At 42.2% G+C, this 19,840-nt stretch overlaps 1 protein-coding gene across 1 annotated transcript in view; it reads left to right on the top strand.

Annotated features, from left to right (window-relative positions):
- ascc3 (activating signal cointegrator 1 complex subunit 3) overlaps nt 1–19,840 on the top strand; it is a 562,510-nt gene that overhangs the window by 135,166 nt on the left and 407,504 nt on the right. The gene's annotated exons all lie outside the window — the stretch shown is intronic.

Below are 19,840 nucleotides of genomic sequence, written 5' to 3' on the forward strand. Positions count from 1 at the left end.
ACACAGTTGCAGCAGTGTGTACCATCTACAAAATGCACCGCAGCGACTCACTAAAGCCGTCATTGAATGTCATGCATGGGGAGGTAGTTAGATTCTCTCTTATTTGAGAAGGCCATTGCCTGGCACTTGTGTGACATGAATGTTACTCGCCACTTATAGCCCAAGCCTGAATGTTATCCAGGTGTTGCTGTACATGGATACAGACTCTTTCAGTATCCGAGGAGTCACAAAATAGTGCTAAACATTGTGCAATCGTCTGCGAACATCCCCACTTCTGACCTTATGGTGCAGGGAAGGACAATGATGATTCAGTTGAATATGGTCAGCCTGAGGACACGATCATTAGGAACTCCTGCAATGCCCTGGTACTAACCTAATTGACTTCCAACAACCATCACTGTCTTCCTTTGTGCTAGGTGTGACTCCAACCAGTGGAGGATTTTACCCCTGATTTCTATTGGTTTCAGTTTCCCTCGGGCTCCTTGGTACCACTGTTGTGTATTTATGCTTGTTCCTAGTTGGAAAAGGTCACTTTAAGAGTCCGATCACATGACATGTTGATGATGTCTTTGGCCGTTTACACAGTCTATCCTACACAGTCTATCCTAAAAACCTGTAGAGTAAACACCTTTCCAATAATACCTTGGTTGGTCTGCAAACCTTCCTTTAAAAATGCCGTAAGGAAAACTGGCGAGGAGGAGGACAGAACCACGCTGCCGACTCAAGAGAAATCAAAACATGTAGAAAAAGCATTGATTTGTGCTGCAGTGATGTGAAAACGGTTAAGAAGATAAAAACATCGCTACAGCAAAGCTGGCGATGGAGGAATGGCAAATATCAGTAGCAGCCATCGACGAAACCAAAATTTAAACAAAGATTTTGGAGAAAACAACATTGAAAAGAAGCTCACCACATGCTCTGCCTGGAAAGATATTAAACCATACAGGGAGCAATTGTGAGTTTTAAAAAAACCTTGCAACAATAATTTACAACTGGGGATGTTGTCCAAATGTCCAGAAAAGGTTGTTCACAGAAAATAACGTAAAGAAGGCCTTAAAGGTCGCGATCGCTATGGAATTTGCAGCTAAGGAAGCCCAACAATTAAGCTTGAGCACTAAAGTCCACAGGTAGAGTTGGAAGCTTTTTTTTTGTACATTCCTTTATACCATTGTGTTTAGTGATCCCAAAGCCCTGTGATATGGCATAAATTAATTTTGGGGCTAACAAAATCCCATGTATACATACCAGACTACCTTATAAAAGACAAACATTTTGGGTTGAAATATCACTGGTTTCATGGACGATGGTGGCACAGTGGTAATGTCACTGGACTTGTATTCCAGAGCTCCAGGCCAATGCTCTGGAGACATGGATTCAAATATCTGCATGGCAACTTGTCTCCATGGCAATGTCTCTACAAATCATCACTCTCTCCTCATGAAGTATGCCCTTTACAAGTATTCCCTTTCTTCCCGTACAAGAAGTTACTCACCACCTTTTTTTTAAGGACAATTAAGGATGGCCAATAAATGCTGGATTTGCCAGCGATGCCGCATCCTGAGTATGAATAAATGATAGAGCGCCTTTCATGTAACGGAGCATCCCAAGGAGCTTCACAGGAGCATTATGAAACATAGTGTGACATCAAGCTACGTAAGGAGATATTCACCAGAATTCCACTGCCCCACTCGCCACGGATCGGAGTGGGCGAGGAGTGGACAATGGAAATGTCCGTTGACCTCGGGTGGGATTTTCCAGTCTTGGGTTGAGCGAGGCCTTAACATCCTACCCATTAAGTCAAATGACCAGAAGCTTGGTTAAAGAAGAAGGGTTTAAGGAGTGTCTTAAAAGATGAAAGCAAGGCAGAGAGATGTAAGGAAGAGATTCCAGAGTTTTAGGTCTTGGTGCCTGAGGCATTGGCCAGAATTTTACCATGCCGCACACTACAGGAGTCGGAGCAGGCGATAGAAAGGTCCATTGGGTGGGATTTTACTGTTTCGGGACGAGCGAGGCCGTAAAATCCCACCCAATGTTACCAATGGTGGAGCAATCAAGATGGCCATTAGAAGCAGTTCAGAGAAGGTGCATTAGATTAATACCAGGAATGGGCAAGTTGTCTTATGAGGAAAGATTGGACAGGTTAGGCTTGTATTCATTAGAATTTAGAGGAGTAAGAGACTTGATTGAAACTGAGGCATCTTGACAGGGTGGATGTAGAGACACTGTTTCCTCTTGTGCAATACTCGAGAGGCCACTGTTTAAAAGTGATACATTTGAAACCGTGATGAGGACATTTTTTTTGTGCGTGTGTCTTTGGAACTCTCTTCCTCAGAAGTTGGTGGAGCAGAGTCTTTGAATATTTTTAAGCAGGAATAGATTCTTGATTGACAAGGGGGTGAAAGGTTATTGGGGGCAGGTTGGAATGTTATGTTGAGGTTACAAACAGATCAGCTACGATCTTATTGAATGATGGAACCAGCTTGAGGGGCTGAGTGGCCTTAGCCTGCTCCTAGTTTATATGTTCATATGTAATTATAATTGAGAATTCACCAGAAGCTAGTATTAGAAGAGCATAGATATCTTGGAGGGTTGTGTGACTGGAGTGGATTATAATGGTAGAAGGATGTGAAGGGACTTGAAAACACAGATGAAACTTTTAAAATCAAGAAAACAAAAGCAGGGTGATAAGAGGACTGAGCCCATAGTGACAACTTTAGCATTCTCTGACTGTCAGTTCAGCAAAGTAAAAATTCACACCTTTGATCTTAAATCTTGTTGCTAACAGTTTGCTAATGTTGCCAACCTTGAGATTTGGGGACCTGATGATGCATTGTGAGGAACTAAGTTATTTACGAAATAGCAATTGCCACATTAAGACTAATATTGCTGAATTGCCTTTTTTAAAAGAGCTCTCTAAAAATCTAATGTCTGACATTCAGGAAAAAATGCTTCTAAAGTTTTGGAATAAATTCAACATTATTAAATTCCTTCAAAAGGATTGCTTATGCTCACATTAAATTGGATGTACTGTGGCCCTGTGATCCTTGTCCTTTTTGTAAGTGTTCCAATACCATAATTCTTTCCTTTCAAACAATAAAGAGCTAATGCAGCACTGCAGGTTACTTACTGGGCTTACACAAATAAACCAGGGCGCAGCTAGAACGTGGAGTTTAAAATGATGTTTACTGGAGGAGATTTACTAGATTAGTACCTGGTATAAGAATCAGTTGGACATACTGGGCTTGTTTCCACTGGAGTTTAGAAGAATGAGGGGTGACGCGGTGGCACAGTGGTTAACACTGCTGCCTCACAGGGCCAGGAACCCCGGGTTTGATTCCCAGCTTGGGTCTGTGCGGAATCTGCACGTTCTCTCCCTGTCTGCGTGGGTTTCCTCCGGGTGCTCCAGTTTTCTCCCACAGTCTGGTTAGGTGCAGTGACCATGCTACATTCTCCCTCCGTGTACCCGAATAGGTGCCGGAAGGGTTTTTCACAGTAATTTCACTACAATGTTAATGTAAGCCTACTTATGACACAAATAAATAAACTTTATAACTTTAAACCTTTCAAACTTTTGACTTGATTGCCATTTCTAAGATGTTTGACAAGGTGATCATAGATGTTTCCTCTTGTGGGTGAGTCCAGAACTAGGAGTGTATTGTTTTAAAATCTGGGATCGCCTTTTAGGACAGAGATGAGGAGAATTTTTTTTCATTGAGGGATGTGCGACTTTGTAACTCTCTACTTCAGAAGGTGTTGGATGCAGGGTTACTGAATATTTTTAAGGAATAAATAGATGCTCGTTAGGCAAGGGAATCAAAGGTCATCAGGGGCTAATGGGAATATAGAATCTGAAACATAAACAGCAGCCATTATCTTATTGAACAAAGGAGGAGGTTTAAGGGGCTGAATGGCCTATGTATTTTGTTATGTTCAAATAGAAATTCCTATAATTTGTGCCTGACTTGATTTCTAGGCAGCGTATGTATTGTATATAGGCCAACATAGACTGAAGTTGGATAGTATGAACCTAAGGTGTTTAATCGTGAATAAAACTGTATTTAATTTGTGGAATTGTTATTTTCACAGCCATTTTCTTCCCCTATTTTAGGATATGAATTACATTTTAAGGAGGAAATACATGGAGAAATGAACAGCATTTAAATATCATGTACTAGTTTGTGGAGAAAACTGCTTGCCTATTTTATCATTACTGAATTCCTGCTAATTCCATTCTATCCTCCTTACAACCCAACTTATTTCTTGAATGATTTGTTTGAAAATATAGCATACAAAACAGACCACAAAAGTCCATCCGGTCTATCAAGCCCGCCTTCACATCAGAAAAGGAAACACAGTTTGTTATATCATAAATGGGAGCAATTCCTGACCATACTAGAAGTGCCTCCTACAAATTGGATACTTCAAAATATTTTTCATGTCCCTCTTGTCCATATGTCCGCCTGCCTGCCTGTGACATGGTGAAGCCCATATACAGAATGTACTCATTTACCCTAGTCATGCAATATTCCTGAAGGGGTCGAAACAAACTTGCAGCTATTTGGAAATGCTGGGCAATTTCTTGTGACTCCTAAAGTCAATCGAGTAAAGTTTCAATTGTATTAACTATAATTTTAAAATGCTAATGTTGTGGCACCGACTCTCCAAGTGCAGCTGCTGATTATGCAGTGGTAAAAGTGTAGATGTATTAGAGGAGTGTAGATGTATTCGAGGAGTGCAGATATCACAGTTTTGAGGATGGAGGAGATTACAGAGATAAGGAGGTTGAGGCCATGGAATGAATTGTAAACAAGAATGAGAGTTAATATAAATTTATTGACAGCAGGCCAATAGAAGTCAGCAAGCATAAGGATGATAGGGGAATAGCACTTGCTGTCAGTTAAGACAAGGGGTACAGTTTGCATGACTTCGCGGTTATGGAGGGTAGAACGTAGGGGAGCAGCTAGGAATGTGTTAGAATAACTAAGGATGGGCAATAAGTGCTAGATAACAAAGGTTGGAATGAGAATTTCAGCAGGTGAATTGAGACAGCAGCAACATTGGCTGATACTATGGAGTTAGAAATAGGCTGTCTTAGTGATGCCATGCATATGAGGTCAGAAGCTCGTTTTCAGAACAAATGTGACCACAAGATTGCAAACAGACTGACTTAATCTCAGACTGTTGCTAGGGAGAGGAACGGAGTTGGTAGCTAGAGAATGGAATTTGGAGTAGATACCAAAAATCATGGCTTCAATCTTCCAATATATAATTTAATATTTGGTTTTTGTTCATCTCAAAGAACAAAGAACAATACAGCACAGGAACAGGCCCTTCGGCCCTACAAGCCCGCGCCGCTCCCTGGTCCAGGATTGAATCCTGAATCCAGGATCCCCGCCCAATTTTCCAGCCTATCTACATACCAATATTCTATCCACCGAGCTGTCCCTCACAGCTACGATGCTTTGTTCATCACAACCTATTAACTCACCCCCACCCCCCCATTCCAGACCATGTGATCTCCAGGGAGAGGCGAAAACCCAGAGTGAAAACCCCAGGGCCAATATGGGGAAAAAAAAATCTGGGAAATTCCTCTCTGACCCCCTGAGGCGATCGAAACGAGTCCAGGAGATCACACCGGCCCTGATCGGAAAATGCTTCCCAACCCTAGTCATTTCCACTTCCACGAACACCATATGAATTCCCTGCCCCCGAGACAGGTTCCCAACTATCCGCAGTCTCGCTCTGTACTGGCAGATCATAGAATGAAGCCTTGAAACGAGAAACAAGGAACAATTAGCCCGCGCCGCTCCCTGGTCCAAACTAGACCACTCTTTTGTATCCCTCCATTCCCACTCCGTTCATATAGCTGTCTAGATAAGTCTTAAACGTTCCCAGTGTGTCCGCCTCCACCACCTTGCCTGGAATGCAACACATTCCAGGCCCCCACGACCCTCTGTGTAAAATATGTCCTTCTGATATCTGTGTTAAACCTCCCCCCCCTTCACCTTGAACCTATGACCCCTCGTGAACGTCACCACCGACCCGGGGAAAAGCTTCCCACCGTTCACCCTATCTATGCCTTTCATAATTTTATACACCTCTATTAAGTCTCCCCTCATCCTCCGTCTTTCCAAGGAGAACAACCCCAGTTTCCCCAATCTCTCCTCATAACCAAGCCCCTCCATACCAGGCAACATCCTGGTAAACCTCCTCTGTACTCTCTCCAAAGCCTCCACGTCCTTCTGGTAGTGTGGCGACCAGAACTGGACGCAGTATTCCAAATGCGGCCGAACCAACGTTCTATACATCTGCAACATCAGACCCCAACTCTTATACTCTATGCCCCGTCCTACAAAGGCAAGCATGCCATATGCCTTCTTCACCACCTTCTCCACCTGTGACGTCACCTTCAAGGATCTGTGGACTTGCACACCCAGGTCCCTCTGCGTCTCTACACCCTTTATGGTTCTTCCATTTATCGTGTAGCTCCTCCCTACATTATTCCCACCAAAATGCATCACTTCGCATTTATCAGGATTGAACTCCATCTGCCATTTCCTTGCCCAAATTTACAGCCTATCTATATCCTTCTGTAGCCTCTGACAATGTTCCTCACTATCTGCAAGTCCTGCCAGTTTTGTGTCGTCCGCAAACTTACTGATCAGCCCAGTTACTCCTTCTTCCAGATCATTTATATAAATCACAAACAGCAGAGGTCCCAATACAGAGCCCTGCGGTACACCACTAGTCACAGGCCTCCAGCCGGAAAAAGACCCTTCCACTACCACCCTCTGTCTTCTATGACCAAGCCAGTTCTCCACCCATCTAGCCACCTCCCCCTTTATCCCATGGGATCCAACCTTTTTCACTAGCCTACCATGAGGGACTTTGTCAAACGCTTTACTAAAGTCCATATAGACAACATCCACGGCCCTTCCTTCGTCAACCATTTTGGTCACTTCTTCAAAAAACACCACCAGGTTAGTGAGGCATGACCTCCCTCTCACAAAACCATGTTGACTATCGTTAATGAGTTTATTCCTTTCTAAATGCGCATACATCCTATCTCTAAGAATCTTCTCCAACAACTTCCCCACCACGGACGTCAAGCTCACCGGCCTATAATTACCCGGGTTATCCTTCCTACTCTTCTTAAATAACGGGACCACATTGGCTATCCTCCAATCCTCTGGGACCTCACCTGTGTCCAGTGACGAGACAAAGATTTGCGTCAGAGGCCCAACGATTTCACCTCTCGTCTCCCTGAGCAGCCTTGGATAGATTCCATCAGGCCCTGGGGATTTGTCAGTCTTTATATTCTCTAACAAACCTAACACTTCCTCCTTTGTAATGGAGATTTTCTCCAACGGTTCAACACTCCCCTCAGAGACACTCCCAGTCAACACATCCCTCTCCTTTGTGAATACCGACGCAAAGTATTCATTTAGGATCTCTCCTACTTCTTTGGGCTCCAAGCATAAGTCCCCACTTTTGTCCCTGAGAGGTCCGATTTTTTCCCTAACAACCCTTTTGTTCCTAACGTATGAATAAAATGCCTTGGGATTCTCCTTAATCCTGTCTGCCAAGAACATTTCGTGACCCCTTTTTGCTCTTCTAATTCCCCGTTTGAGTATTTTCCTACTTTCATTGTACTCCTCCAGAGCTCCCTCCGTTTTTAGCTGCATGGATGTACTGGATGTCGGAAAAGCACATCAGATAATTTAGGTGGTCAGAGAGGGCATGGAGGGAGAGCAGGACAGCTTTGCAGATTAGGGCAGACAGTGACAAGAGGGACGTGAAAAATATTTTGAAGTATCCAATTCGTAGGAGGCACTTCTAGTATTGTCAGGAATCGCTCCCATTTATGATATAACAAACTGTGTTTCCTTTTCTGATATGAAATACTTCAACATGAAGCTAATTGAGAATAGTAATCTATTGGCTATGGTGTGAATCTGGAAATAGATGATTGGATTTGGAAACAATCTATCAATATTTAAACCAGAGGTAAAATTATTAAGATTGGTGGGAGGGAGTGGTGGAGGAGTGGGTGTTTGTGGATGTGATGGCAATCAAGCAGGCTGCTTTGTCCTGGATGGTGTCAAGCTTCTTGAATGTTGTTGGAACTGCATGCAACCCGTCAAGTGGGGAGTATTCCATCACATTCCTGACTTGTGCCTTGTGGATGGTGGACAGGTTTTGGGGAGTCAGGAGGTGAGTTACTCGCCGCAGTATTCCTAGCCTCTGACCTGCTCTTGTAGCCACTGTGTTTATGTGGCGAGTCCAGTTGAGTTTCTGGTTAATGGTAACCTCAAGGATGTTGACAGTGGGAGATTAGTGATGGTAACACCATTGAAAGTCAAGGGATGGGGGTTAGAGTGTCTCTTATTAGTGATGGTCATTGCCTGGCATTTGTGTAGCATAAATGTTACTTGCCATTTGTCAATCCAAACCTGGATATTGTCCAGATCTTGTTGCATTTGAAAATGGACTCCTTCAGTTTGAACAAGAGAAAAGTTGTTACATTTTGGGTGTAAATCTTTTGGTCAGAAATCTGTTTTTTTGCAGCATTTGTAACTTTTCATTTCTACTCAGCTCATTCAATCTACATTTTATGTTCACAAATCCAAAATGACAGCATAATTGATAATGAACATAAAAGAAGAATTAAGGACCAGTAGTGGGATAGAGGGAAGTTGTTCAAAAGAGGAAACAGTATTAAATTGTTTTGTAAGAAGGGTAAATAAGGAAATTGGAATGTACTTAATCTAGTATGGCAAAGTTGAAGGGAAAGCAGAACAGGCTATAGGCTCAAAATGATTAGAAAAAAGGGAAAAACGGTGTTGAGGGACTATCTGAATTGTACTGATATGAATGTAAGGAGTGAAATAACTGGAGGAGATAGAGGTTAGGGAAATCTATTTAACATTGCATGTTGGTTGTAGTTTAATTGCAAGAAATATGTTTTAGGAAGGATTGGGAAGATGAGCAGGAGATGGGGTGACATAATAGTATAAAAGCAAATTATTGCGGATGCTGGAATCTGAAACAAAATCAGAAAATGCTGGAAAATCTCAGCAGTTCTGACGGCATCTGTGGAGAGAGAACAGAGCTAATGTTTCTCAGCTCTGACAAAGGGTCTTCCAGACTTGAAACATTAGCTCTATCCTCTCTCAACAGATGCTGTCAGACCTGCTGAGATTTTCCAGCATTTTCTATTTTTGATGGGGTGACATCATTTGGGAGCAAGGGATGAGTTAAAGATGCGAGAAATGTCACAAATAGCCCTGGATGAAATAAAAGACAGAACAGGGAAAATGTTAGTTATGGGAATAGAAGCTATTATTAAGGACGTAGTAACAGCGTGCTTGGAACACCACTAGGGTTAGGTAGAGTATAGTTTTATGAAAAGGAAAACATTTAACAGATCTATTTGAGATATTTTTGAAGCTGCAACTAGCAGCGTAGATATGGGGAAGCATTAGACGTAGTATATTTGGAATTTCAGAAGGCCTTCAATAAGGTGCCAAGTTCAGGATGTGAACAATGGTCTGACTTGGGCAGCTACAGTCACAGTTTGAGCTGTTCCTCACTTGTGAAGCAAGTGGCAATATCTTTCCTGGTCTTTCCTCAAGCAGTTCATGATTGTCTAGGTTTTCCATGAAAAGTTGAATCACTCCTGCCCTGAGAGATACATGATATTACAACCATTCGCATTGTGCCAATAGAAGCTGTTGAATGAATTGTTAATCTCGACATTGCACTATAACTGCTTCCTCATCCATATGAAGAAGAGATTGCTTGCAGTTGTGGCTTCCACTTATCTTAGGAAGGATGTTCCCTCTGTGAGAGCTTCCAGAGAATCAGAGGGCTGCCTGTTAGAAACATAGAAACTAGAAGCAGGAGTAGGCCATTCAGCCCATCGAGCCTGCTTCGCCATTCATTTTGATCATGGCTGATCATCAAATTCAATCTCCTGATTCCCTCCTCCTCCCATATCCCTTGATCCCTTTAGCCCCAAGTGCTTTATCTAATTTCTTCTTGAAATCAGACAACATTTTGGCCTCAGTACTAGCAGTTCACTGCGATCAGTCACAACTAGCCACAATGGAGGAGGCCCTGAGTGCAGTTAAGTGGGGAAATAATTGCACGTACTCAACACACAGAAGCCCAGGAAATTGTTCAGGCAGAATCTTCCTCTTTTGAATACAGTTTTTATTCCACTGAAAAACTTCAGTGAAATATTTTTTATTTATTTAATGAAGTATTTTATTGGTGTAAATAGATTTGAATGTATATTTTGTTATTTTGCCGAATTGTATATATGCTTGACATAACATGTAGTTGGAGACCAGTATAACTAGCACAGACATCTCATGAATTTGTCTGCAATTGTTGCTGGGAAGCTTGCCAAAGAGCAGCTGGAAAATTTTCCATGCCTGATGAATTGTCCTTGTAATTAATAAATATAGTAATTAATCTACGTTATTCCATTTATGGAATGAATTCATGCTTAAATTCATGCTTAAAACAACACTCAAGAAGCTTGACACCATCCAGGACAAAGCAGCCCACTTGATTGGCACCACATCTACAAATGTCCACTCCCTTACCATCGATGCTCAATAGCAGCAGTGTGTACTATCTACAAGATGCACTGCAGCAATTCACCAAAGATCCTTAGGCAGCACCTTCCAAACCCACAACCACTTCCATCTAGAAGGACAAGGGCAGCAGATACATGGTAACATCACCACCTGCAAGCTCCTCTCCAAGCTACTCACCATCCTGACATGAAAATATATTGCCACTCTTTCGCAGTTGCTGGCTTAAAATCCCAGAATTCCCTCCCAACGGCATTTGTGGGTCAACCCACAGCACATGGACTGCAGCAATTTAAGAAAGCAGCTCACCACCAACTCCTCAAGGACAACTTGGGCTGAGCAATAAATGCTGGCCAGCCGGCAATGCCCATGTCCCACAAATGAATAAAAAAAATTGATACAGGTGACCTAGGTTTGTCTTTAATTTAAAGAAGTATTGATTAAACCATTATTATATTCCACAAGCTGGTAGATAGCAGTATTTAGCGTTGCTCAAAGATTGTATTTTTCAATTCTGAAAAAGTAACATGTGGTTGGGTTTTATGATTAAAAGCTTACAAGGTTTTCTTTTAGTCTAGACGGTGGGTTCCAAACAGAAATAGCTGACATGAGGGGAAGCAATGTTCATAGTGCTTCCTATAAGACAAAATAGAGATAAAAATATTTCCCTCCACCCACCTGATTGTTTCAGAGGCCCTTATTGCAACCAGTATAGCTCCAGCATAAATTATTTTTAAAACGCCTCTCTTAGCTATCCGCTCTGTTTTATTTATTTGTTCTTCTACTACTGTTTTGATACTTGTGTTCTCTTGCACTTACTTTGTCAGTCTGAATCTTGCTGTTGGCCTCCCTCCCTTTCTCTCTTACTGTATGTCCATCTGTCTCTCTGTGTATCTGCATGTCTTACTCTCTGCATGTCTGACTCCCTTCTTGTGGATTGGGAGAGGCCATTCTGCACTAAACAGCATTTTGTTGAGAGAGAAACTGAGGAGCAAGGGAAAATCCTGGAGGACTGGAAACAATATATAGCTGAGATAGTAAATATAGTTAAATGTGATTTATTTTGATTTTAGTGGAGAACACCTTTGAGTTGCTAGCACCTGAAAAACCAACGTGAAAGTGGTTTGTATGTTGATTGTATACTTAATCCACTGTAAATTTTATAGAGCGTTATACAGTTAATTCTATGCAATTTACATAACTCGCAGCATAAAATCTGCATATAAGTAAAAGTTAAAGTTTATTTATTAGTCACAAGTAAGGCTTACGATAACACTGCAATGAAGTTACTGTGAAATACTTCATATGGTATAGAATTTAACTTGTATGCTCTAAGGGAGTGTAATTATGCTTAAATCAGTTACCTGTTAACTTAAAAGTAAAATGTATTAATTTTATTCAGTTTATCCATTCATTAATACCAAATAAGGCTATTAAGTCACTTGACATAAATTATATGCTCTTTAATTCTTCTGGGTATTGCAAACAGGATGGAGGTCAGACTCCTGTTCCCCAGTCCCTTATATAATCCCTTATATAATTTAAAGTTATGCACTTTTCACTAATGATTTGAATAGGTCTATGAGTTTGGTCTCTGGTCAGGGGCAGACAAATTGCTGAAGTTTCTGGAGGGGATGTCAGGTACTACAATAGTGACCTGACCAAGATGCAAAACCATCGATGGCAGGTGATGCGGCACAGGGTGAGAAATCAGGTAGAACACCCGAACAATTCTAGAAGGGAGAGGGGAAAGTATAACGGAAGTTTGGCAGCCACCGGGAAGACAGCAAATCAGGAGGATCCAGGCTACGAGGAAACCAGAGACTAGACTGAGAGCTAATCTCTCAGAGTGAGGAAGCACAAAAGACAGTACGAGAATGCAGCTGGCCTGAGGCAGAGGAATAGGGTACCGGAATGCTGGCTAAGAGGACCATAATCTTTCGTTCGCCCAGGCTTAGAAACAAACACATCTGATAGTTTAGAGATTTTCTAACTCGCATCTGGTTGAACAAAGAACAAAGAACAGTACAGCACAGGAAACAGGCCCTTCGGCCCTCCAAGCCTGTGCCGCTCATTGGTCCAACTAGACCATTCGTTTGTATCCCTCCATTCCCAGAATGCTCATGTGACTATCCAGGTAAGTCTTAAACGATGCCAGCGTGTCTGCCTCCACCACCCTACTTGGCAGCACATTCCAGGCCCCCACCACTCTCTGTGTAAAAAAAACGTCCCTCTGATATCTGAGTTATACCTCGCCCCTCTCACCTTGAGCCCGTGACCCCTCGTGATCGTCACCTCCGACCTGGGAAAAAGCTTCCCACTGTTCAACCTATCTATACCCTTCATAATTTTGTACACCTCTATTAGGTCTCCCCTCATTCTCCGTCTTTCCAGGGAGAACAAGCCCAGTCTCTCCTCATAGCTAAGACCCTCCATACCAGGCAACATCCTGGTAAACCTTCTCTGCACTCTCTCTAACGCCTCCACGTCCTTCTGGTAGTGCGGCGACCAGAACTGGACGCAGTACTCCAAATGTGGCCTAACCAGCGTTCTATACAGCTGCAACATCAGACTCCAGCTTTTATACTCTATACCCCGTCCTATAAAGGCAAGCATACCATATGCCTTCTTCACCACCTTCGCCACCTGTGCTGCCACCTTCAAGGATTTGTGGACTTGCACACCTCGGTCCCTCTGTGTTTCTATACTCTTGATGGCTCTGCCATTTATTGTATAACTCCCCCCTACATTATTTCTTCCAAATTGCATCACTTTGCATTTATCTGGATTAAATTCCACCTGCCATTTCTCCGCCCAATTTTCCAGCCTATCTATACTCTGCTGTATTGTCCGACAATGTTCATCGCTATCCGCAAGAAACTTGGTACAAGATTAGTCAAAAGGCATTGTGAACACAACATAGCCATGTTCCTGCAAAGTCTTTGGACTTGCAACAAAAACATAATTTGTATTGATATCATACCTTGAGCATAATATCCCAAGGCACTTAACAGGAGCATGATGGAGCAGAATTTAACACAATGTCCAATAAGGAGATATTAGGGTCAATGACCAAAAGAGTTTTGGAGATCTTGTGTCTTAGCAGGTAGTGCTCCTTTCTCTGAACCAAAAGATCTGTGTTCAACTCCTACTCCAGCACTTGTTGGCCAGGGAAGGAGGGTTCATGATGCAGTTCAAAACAGTTGATAATCTGTCTGCTTATACTTCCAACACTTCTTCGCAAAGGGAAAAAACAATATTGCAAAGATACGAAGCAGCCAAACAAACAAACAAAGAATTGATCAAAGCGATAGGTTTTAAGGAGCGTCTTAAAGGATGAAAGAGAGGTAGAGTGGCAGAGATGTTTAGGAGAGGAATTCCAAAGCTTAGGGTCATGATATCTGAAGGCACAGCCATCAATGGTGGAGTGATTCAAATTGCAGATGCTCAGAGGCCAGATTTAGAGGAGTGCAGCTAGTTGAGTGGGTTGTAGGGCCTACAGAGATTATAGCGATAGGGAGGAGGCAAGGCCATGGATGGATTTGAAAATAAGGATGGGAATTTTAAAATCAAGCTGTAGCCTAGCTGAGAGCTGGTGTAGGTTAGCTAGCACAGGGGTGATGGGCGAATGGGACTTGTTGCAATTATACACAAGGGCAGCAAAGTTTTGGATGAGTTTAGTTGACAGACTTAAAGAGTGTGGAAGGCTTGTCAGGACCGTTCTGGTCATTCTGGAATCTAGAAGTAATAAAGACATGGATGAGGTGTTTTGCGGCAGTATTGCAGAGGTGGTAATCGGCAATCTTAGTGATGGGACAGATAATTGGTTGGGAGTTCATCTTGGGGTTAAATATGACACCAAGACTGCTAACAATCTGGTTCAGCTTCAGGCATGTCTTAGAGAGGGATGGAACTAGTAGCAAGGAAATTGTGTTTGTAATGGGGATCAAAGACAAAGGTTAGGTATTCCCAATATGTATGTTCATCCAGGACTAAATGATGATTTAGAGATGGTGGAATTACCGAGAGAGTACCAACTTATTAATCTTTTAAATGCTGCTACTTGTATCACCTCACTATATTGAAGTAGCCTGTATCACCCTGCTTCTGACGTTGCCCCAAAACTGTATTTTTGTTATACTCTTTGGAGAACAGAATCACTCATGATAAATAGTATTTCTCTCTATCTCATAATTTTTCTTACAATTGAGGGAAGTTAGTGTTTTTTGAATCAGGCATGGTTGAAGGTCCGATGAAATGTGAGGCAACCCTTTCTCCTGCGTCAAATGACATTTCCACTGCACACTGTTCAGCTTGGGTTGCTTCTTCTGTGCATTTTATGAATTTGCAGATGCAAACAAGTAGATTGAAGCTTCCAGCATCTTATTTAATTATGATCCTTAACATATATCAAGTTATCTTCGCATTTGCTTTTGCCCTCTAAATGCTCAACACAATATTTTAATGATGGCACAACAACAAAAACCATGTCTTTTTTTCCTTATAAGTGCTGCATAATCTGCACTAGTCTTGAGTCTTTGTTTAGCATGTTGAATAAAATTGGAAGCAGAATTTGCTATTAAAATAATGGTGAGCTTGATGCTAATGTCATTATTAATGAGTGATTTGTAACTTTGTAGTGAGGATGAGATATCCTTTGAGTCACAAAATTGCTGGATGATTTGCACTGTCCTGCTGGTAGGCTGAAGGAAACGACAGTTCCCCCTCAACCTCCCTGTGAGTTTTAAGAAATGACTACTTTTGCACTGGAATAACTCTAATCCTGTCTCAAAACTGGCCAGGTTGTCACAGAGGTTTCGACTGATTGCCCTGTTCTGAGGTGTTTATAATATTGCACGCAACTCGAAGGTGCACAGGTAGCCATGATCACATGAATCCAGTGCTAATCACCTCTACCTGCATTGGCCAGTGGTCAGTTAAAGCTTGATCTTGTTATGCTTTTCCTGCTGCTACTATAATTAGTTTAAAATCAGTTTGCATTAGTCTATATTTAATCAATTACAACAGAACAGGCAGACCCTATGCATCTTCAATTGACTGTTAGATTGTGTGTATCAAGGATAGATCAAAGGTGTTAATTGAAAACAATTTCAAAATAAGATTGACCGGATTAAATCGAACAGTTGAAGAGTGGGTACATTTGCTGGCAATGCCACACCCCCCTCTTGGTGGAGAATGTTGTATTTCAGTCAGAAATCAATTATGATACTCTGATTGATTTGACTTGTTCATGGGAGATTTTATGTTCTGACTTAAGTTAATGGGTTTGCACGGAAACTTGAGGACAACAGCACCTTGGCAAAACCAATAGTGCCTTCTGGGACATTTTGTTCATTGTGCGCTCAGCAGAAACTCCATGCCTATAACAAGTAAAACATTACAATTATATAGATAACAGATAAGTTGGTTAGCCAAGGATCTCTATTCTAAAAAAGAATTATGAGAATATGACTAGTATAAGGTGACTGTATAAAGTTGTGCATTATTAGATTTTTTTTATACATTCAAGGGACATGGGGTGTCGCTGGCTGGCCAGCATTTATTGCCCATCCCCAATTGCCCTTGTTCAGAGGGCAGTTGAGAGTCAACCACATTGCTGTGGTTGTAGAGAGTTGTTTTTCAAGCTGGAGGCCTGTGACCAGTGGTGTGCCTCAGAGATCAGTGCTCGGTCCACTGTTATTAATGATTTGGATGAGAATATAGGAGGCATGGTTAGTAAGTTTGCAGATGACACCAAGATTGGTGGTATAGTGGACAATGATGAAAGTTATCTCCAATTGCAACGGGATCTTGATCAATTAGGGAGTTAGTTAGGGAGGTCATGCCTCACTAACCTGGTGGAGTTTTTTGAAGAAGTGACTAGAATGGTTGACAAGGGAAGGGCCATGGATGTCGTCTATATGGACTTTAGTAAAGCATTTGACAAAGTCCCTCATGGTAGGTTGGTGCAAAAGGTTGGATCTCATGGGATAAGGGGGGAGGTGGCTAGATGGGTGGGGAGGTGGCTTGGTCACAGAAGACAGAGGGTGGTAGTGGAAGGGTCTTTTTCCGGCTGGATGCCTGTGACTAGTGGTGTTCCGCAGGGCTCTGTATTGGGACCTCTGCTGTTTGTGATTTATATAAACGATCTGGAAGAAGGTGTAACTGGGGTGATCAGTATGTTTGCGGACGACACGAAAATGGCTGGACTTGCAGATAGTGAGGAACGTTGTCAGAGACTACAGAAGGATATAGATAGGCTGGAAATTTGGGCAAAGAAATGGCAGATGGAGTTCAATCCAGATAAATGCGAAGTGATGCATTTTGGTAGAACTAACGTAGTGGGGAGCTACACGATAAATGGCAGAACCATAAAGGGTGTAGATACGCAGAGGGACCTGGGTGTGCAAGTCCACAGATCCTTGAAGGTGACGTCACAGGTGGAGAAGGTGGTGAATAAGGCATATGGCATGCTTGCCTTTATAGGACGGGGCATAGAGTATAAAAGTTGGGGTCTGATGTTGCAGTTGTATAGAACGTTGGTTCGGCCGCATTTGGAATACTGCGCCCAGTTCTGGTTGCCACACTACCAGAAGGACGTGGAGGCTTCAGAGAGAGTGCAGAGGAGGTTTACCAGGATGTTGCCTGGTATGGAAGGGCTTAGTTCTGAGGAGAGATTGGAAAGACGGAGGATGAGGGGTGACCTAATAGAGGTGTATAAAATTATGAAAGGCATAGATAGGGTGAACGGTGGGAAGCTTTTCCCCAGGTCGGTGGTGACGTTCACGAGGGGTCATATGTTCAAGGTGAGTGGGGGGAGGTTTAACACGGATATCAGAAGGACGTATTTTACACAGAGGGTGGTGGGGGCCTGGAATGCGCTGCTGGGCAAGGTGGTGGAGGTGGACACACTGGGAACGTTTAAGACTTATCTAGATAGCCACATGAATGGAGTGGGAATGGAGGGATACAAAAGAATGGTCTAGTTTGGACCAGGGAGTGGCGCGGGCTTGGAGGGCCGAAGGGCCTATTCCTGTGCTGTATTGTTCTTTGTTCTTTGTAAATGGGCCAGTGGGCTGACGAATGGCAGATGGAGTTTAATTCAGACAAATGCGAGGTGATGCATTTTGGTAGATTGAACCAGCGCAGGACTTACTCAGTTAATGGTAGGGCGTTGGGGAGAGTTACAGAACAAAGAGATCTCGGGGTACATATTCATAACTCCTTGAAAGTGGAGTCACAGGTGGACAGAGTGGTGAAGAAGGCATTCGGCATGCTTGGTTTCATCTGTCAGAACATTGAATACAGGAGTTGGAATGTCTTGTTGAAGTTGTACAAGACATTGGTCAGGCCCCACTTGGAATACTGTGTGCAATTCTGGTCACCCTATTATAGACAGGATATTATTAAACTAGAAAGAGTGCAGAAAAGATTTACTAGAATGCTACCAGGACGTGATGGATTGATTTATAAGGAGAGGCTGGCTAGACTGGGACTTTTTTCTCTGGAGCGTAGGAGGCTGAGGGGTGATCTTATACAGGTCTATAAAATAATGAGGGGCACAGATCAGCTAGATAGTCAATGTATTTTCCCAAAGGTAGGGGCGTCTAAAACTAGAGGGCATAGGTTTAAGGTAAGAGGGGAGAGATACAAAAGTGTCCAGAGGGGCAATTGTTTCACACACAGGGTGATGAGTGTCTGGAACAAGCTGTCAGATGTAGTAGTTGAGGCGGGTACAATTTTGTCTTTTAGAAAGCATTTAGACAGTTAGACAGAATCTTCTCCAACAACTTCCCTACCACGGACGTCAAGCTCACCAGCCTATAATTACCCGGGTCATCCTTGCTACCCTTCTGAAATAATGGGACCACATTTGCTATCCTCCAGTCCTCTGGGACCTCATCTGTGTCCAGTGAAGAGACAAAGATTTCTGTTAGAGGCCCAGCAATTGCATCTCTCGCCTCCCTGAGGAGTCTAGGATAGATGCCATCCGGCCCTGCGGATTTGTCTGTCTTAATGTTTCCTAAAAAACCTGACACTTCCTCCCTTGTAATTGAGATTTTTTCTAACGGGTCAACACATCTGTCTGAGACACTACCAGTCAATATGTCCCCCCTCCTTTGTGAATACTGATGCACTTACCAACCAATCAGCATTTTCTTCTCATACAATTGTTTTCCCCTTGCAAAGTGTCCTGGGTAAATGCAAGATGGAAAGCTTTGACAAAATATCTCTCTTTTTCAGCAATACTTATGTCTTGTATTTTCAACATTTGTGAATTCTATAGGATCTCTCAGAATGGCTTTTGAAATGAGGATTTCAAATGTTGTTACTGATCAATGACCTAACAGTACATATGGAAAGTAATTATTTTGAAAAATGGAGCATGAATATATCATCTACTTCAGTGCAGTAACTTTATTTTAATATTTTCTCATAGTATGCTATGCAGACAGAAAGAAATAAAATAGGACTCTTTAATCCACATGCAGGTTTTTTTAGAAAACCTCCGAGGTTTGCAATACATCAGAAAATTGACTAGCATGTACTTCAGAATGGAATCTAAATGGTTCCAATAACAATGTACACAATAATGTAAGCAAAATACTGCAGATGCTGGAATCTAAAACAAGAACAGAGGGTGCTTGAAAACTCAGTAGATCTGCCAGCATCTATCAAGAGAGAAACAGAGTTAACGTTTTGTATCATAGACTCTTGAGTCTAAGACTTGAAATGTTATTTCTGTTTCTGTCCTGATGAATGTGGGCAGAACATTGGAACATCACCATTTGGAAATTCCCCTCCAATTCACTCACCATCCTGACTTAGAAATATGTCGCTACTATTTCACGGTCACTGGGTCAAAATCCTGGAATTCCCTCCCTAACTGCATTGTGCGTTTACCTACTCCGCAGAGACTGCAGTGGATCAAGCAGTCAACTTACCACCACTTCTTGAGGGCAATTAAGGATGGGCAATAAATACTGTGCCTTGCCGTAAATGAATTTTTAAAAACCCGCCTATTGCAGGTAAACCTTTTCCAAACCGTTTCTAATTACAAGAAAAAGTTTTCAGCCTCAGTTTTATGTGTTTAGAAATTTGATTGTCCGTGTGTCCTACTTCCACACGGTAGTCAAAGTGCAATATATTTTCATGTCTTCAAAGTAAATGCAGTTAATGTTTTAGAGCTTGATTTGTAACTGTTATTGAAGCACAAATTGATTAGTTGTGTTTGA

This window comes from Mustelus asterias, chromosome 5, assembly GCF_964213995.1.
Source record: "Mustelus asterias chromosome 5, sMusAst1.hap1.1, whole genome shotgun sequence".
NCBI classification, from domain to species: Eukaryota; Metazoa; Chordata; class Chondrichthyes; order Carcharhiniformes; family Triakidae; genus Mustelus; species Mustelus asterias.